The sequence below is a fragment of the Dermacentor andersoni genome, chromosome 4 (genome assembly GCF_023375885.2).
Source record: "Dermacentor andersoni chromosome 4, qqDerAnde1_hic_scaffold, whole genome shotgun sequence".
In the NCBI taxonomy this organism is placed as follows: Eukaryota; Metazoa; Arthropoda; class Arachnida; order Ixodida; family Ixodidae; genus Dermacentor; species Dermacentor andersoni.
In genome coordinates, this window is record NC_092817.1 from 209,914,307 (window position 1) to 209,918,621 (window position 4,315).

A 4,315-nucleotide genomic window follows, 5' to 3' on the forward strand; every position below is an offset into this window, starting at 1 on the left:
AGCACTACCTCCCTTTGTATTCCCACCAATGGGCAGATTTGCGAGTTCCGATGAAAACGGGGGCTTCCGGTCTCGTGCCGCTTGTCGCGTTTCCCGGTGTCACTGGTTCTCCGTGGCTGAGAGCCATCACCAGCACCAGCACATTCGGATGTTTGCATGAGCGGGGGCCCTTCCAGGGTGGTCCGCCTTTCGTCCCTGCGAGGCTTCTTGTCGGGGCTGTGTTTTCCTGCATCTCCTGGGTTTTCGTGCTGCTTCACACCCGGTAGGTCAAGCTGTGTGTCTGCAGGGGAGCGCATGGCGGGGCTTTGGGATTTGAGGCTCTATTGAGACGCATCCTGTTCCGTTGGTGTGGCCGGTTCCTTGTCTGGTGGAGGCCTCCTCAGTGCTGTATGTTGTGGCAGCCACTGGCCCCATCATCAGATGGTCCTGGTTCGCCGTGTCGGCGCCCCACGACCGTTTGGAGGTATGTTGGTCCCCTTCGATGTCTGTGACGTTTGCCTCTTCTGTCGGCTGTTGATGGCGTTTTTCAGGCAGTTCCTGTAAAAGCTTCTCCAGATATTCAACTCTAGTTTGAAGGGCTGTGCCGGTTCGGCATGAGTGATACTTTAGGCGTGTTTCGAGATTGTCCAGCCTTTTGCAGACTTGACATGTGAAAGCGTCCGCATCGGTGGCAGCCTTCAGGTCGTCGAAGGGTGTTTCATCAAAGTACACCCACCCTCTGCATGAATCACAGTTAATATTGGGTCCCTCCTCCGCAGCGTGGCCAGTGGCGCCTTTCCCTCACCACGTCATACTCACTTGCAGATATATCGCTGCCGGGCGAAGAGCTCTGTCTTGGCTCGGTGCCGCCATTCGTCGGGCTCTGTTTTACCCACCGACGCCAGCAAAGGGCGATGATGGCGTATGCAACGTCACTACTTCCCCGGTAGGGTAGCGGGAGATTTGTATCTCGAAAAAAGTATTCGGAGCCTTAAGATACAATTTTCTTGTAAACTAACCCCCGTATTCATAAATGCGCCTTGACTCGAACTCGACTTGCGGCCACCTCAAGGTCGGCGCCAACGCGCATCATAAACCTCCTTGACTTGAAGCGCCTCCTCGCGGCGGACTTCACTTGACCACATACGCGAAAACTTCAAGACAGGGCCAACTCTACCTTGCAGTGGGCTTTGAGAGGTTGAGGAGCCATGGCGGTTCATAGGAGCAACGTCGCCAGAAGAATTAGCGCGTACCAATTGGCGTGTAGAGCCTGTGATGTCGTCTTCGGTGATGCATTTTACATGCAAACTGTGCCACGGCCATGAATGCGCGACAGATCGAACCCGGTGGAGGTCTACGACGACATGAATTCATCACTCGGTATCGCTTCACGAAGCAAACAGTTCGTGAGCTGCTCGCCTTTCTGCCATTTGAAGGGAGCTACGACAACTGAGGACTACCGCTGACACCCGTGCTGCAGCTCCTTGTGGCACTGCGGTTTTACGGCGCCGGAACCTTTCAAACTTTGAGCGGAGACTTGGTTAATGTGTCTCGGCCCACAGTATATCGCAAGGTGAAAAGAGTGACGCCCCTTTTTGCGAGGCACCTGTTCCGAGCAGTTGTCCGCTTCCCGGATGCTTCACAGTTATCAGGTGTGATGCGAGAGTTGACGAGATCTCCCACTTCTCCAGGCTGACGGGCTGCATCGACGACACACATGTACGCATCAAGAGTCCCGGAGGCGATAACGCAGTTTACCGCAACCGCAAAGGAGTGTTTTCTCTTAACGTTCAGGTAAGCCCTTTTTCACAATGTGTAGGCATGGTAAGCGATTAGTTTTGCAGAAACGTAAAAGCCGCGGTGAAAGTCTTAATCGTCATATTACAATTTTCGCATGCTGTTTTAAATAACAAAGTTACGCACGTCATATTCATTCACTCAATATTTAACGGCGAGACAGTACGAGCACTGGTTTTAGAGTGTGTGGTCTCAACTGTTACACTTTCAGGCCATTTATACGAAGCGTAAATGTGCGGCGAAGACGAGCTTCGCTTGCTGATCACGAAGAAATATGCTGTGCACGTGCACACATTTTGATTTGACAACGTAAGAAAAGGGCTATCACATTTCTGTGCATCGTGACCACTACGAGCTGTGCAATAAATTCCATTGTTTACATGTGCCGTGGCAAAAGCGGCCTAGAATTATTGGCCACCTGAAATTTTTAGTTAGTTAAATATTTGTGAGATGGCCTTTAGCAGTTTTCAGATTTTGATCTTCCGTCTTGCTGAGAGGTAAAATGTAGTTACAGCAGTTGCAACTACAACAAGCTGTTCATGCGCTCATACTTTACTTTCTGCAGGCAGTTGCGGGACCAATGCTGCAGTTTCTCAACGTTGTAGCGAGCGGGCCAGGGTCTGCACATGACAGTCGCATATTCCATAATTCTCGAGTACGTGTTATGTACGAAAGCACCCTATGCCTGGTCTGCTGCTTGGGAACATGGGTTACGCCTGCTCTCCTTTCTTGATGACCCCCATTGCTGGGCCAAGTCCAGTCAACTCAGCAAAAGGCAGGCAAGTAATGCCTAATCTTTTGAGGGGTGTATATGATAGATAGCACTTCTCTCCATAATAACATACCATGTTTTGTAAAGCTATGCAGTACACCTGAAGTGTGTTACAGTGACTAGCTATAACGCAGAAGCAACAAACTGTTCCTCTGTTATCTGCTGCGGCAACAAGAGCACAGAGATGGTGTCACCTATATAGCGCTAGATTGTTAAAACTCCATTCAATACAATGGTCTGTAATGAAAAATGGCTAGGCAGAACGAATGTCAACCTAGCTATTTGCTACATCGTTTGCAAGAACTGTGTGTGTTACAGTGACTAGCTATAACGCAGAAGCAAGAAACTGTTCCTCTGTTATCTGCTGCGGCAACAAGAGCACAGAGATGGTGTCACCTATATAGCGCTAGATTGTTAAAAATCCGTTCAATACAATGGTCTGTAATGAAAAATGGCTAGGCAGAACGAATGTCAACCTAGCTATTTGCTACATCGTTTGCAAGAAACTGAATATATGTGTAGGCATTCAATGTGGATCTGTGCTAACTACACGGAAGGAAAGCTTTGGCACAATTCAATGTACAGTCTGTATTCGAAAATGTACTAATTGCATCGTATTGTGATTCTATCAGGTACAACAAGGCGCACATCAAGACCCGCAACTCCATAGAAAGGGCCTTTGGAGTGTGGAAAAGGTGCTTCCCCTGCTTAGACATGAAGCTCCAGCAGTAGCCTCGTAATGCAGCTCGCATAATAACAGCTTGCGCTGCCCTGCACAACGTGACCCTCCTACGAAGGGATCCCGAGCCTTTTGGTCTCCATGCTCCCACTAGCCGATGCAGACTTACAGGAAGAAATACCTTCCAAGAACACCTGCCAAGTGTTAATGGTGTGGGAGACAATATACCTGGCATGCATGCACGGCAACTTCTTATCCAGAGAAGTTTCTCCTAACGATTGTTGTTCCAAATCCACCTCAGACTTTCTGAATAATTTGGGTGTGCGAACAGCGATTGTTGAGACCGAATCGAATGCAAATCATCCAGAATCGAATAGGATAGCTTTGGAATAATTAACAGGCGTTAGCAGCATTAATATAAAACAATGTTCACATCCCCGTATAGTCAGGAAGGTTCTGTCATTACATAGCGCATTATGAAGTTTTGTTTATTAAAAGCACAAACGGAGCATTAGGAGCAGACAAGTAGTTTCTTTGCATGCGCAGAACTCTTTAGAGTGTGGGGGTGGTCGGTGCATAGCCTGTAATGTATGGCTATCTAAGCGACGCAGCCTGTTCCACTACGCCAGCTCTCATGTTTTATGTCTACACTATGCCCGAGGTGTGAAAACTTACCGTGCTTTTGCTACAATTTTGTATAATTGGGCGCAGTTGACGTCTTGAAATACTCGAAAAATTTTGAGTATTCACACACCCCTACTGAATATTTGGGTAATGAGTTTAGGGCTCTTCTATCAGCCGTGTGTCATCTTTATGGCACTACAGACACACACGAAAATTAAAAAGACCATATCTGCTAAAAATTCAGTTAGTGATTAGACATGCAGCCTCAGGGTGTCATGCAGCCAACTGCATGCTGCAAATTCTTATTCCATGTTTCATATGTTTGTGCAGTAATTGCTTTACCACAGCTTCTATAACCGTTCTAGCATTTTTACGAATGCACATGAGGTGAAAACTGCACTATATCATCTCATATTCTATGGCCTAATTTACACTAAAGGCTTTAACCAAATTTCAAATACTCT

General features: G+C 47.6%; 1 pseudogene; it reads left to right on the forward strand.

Moving 5' to 3' along the window:
• Positions 1-420: 420 nt before the first annotated feature.
• LOC126538441 (putative nuclease HARBI1) lies at positions 421-3,502 on the forward strand (annotated as a pseudogene).
• Positions 3,503-4,315: the final 813 nt, after the last annotated feature.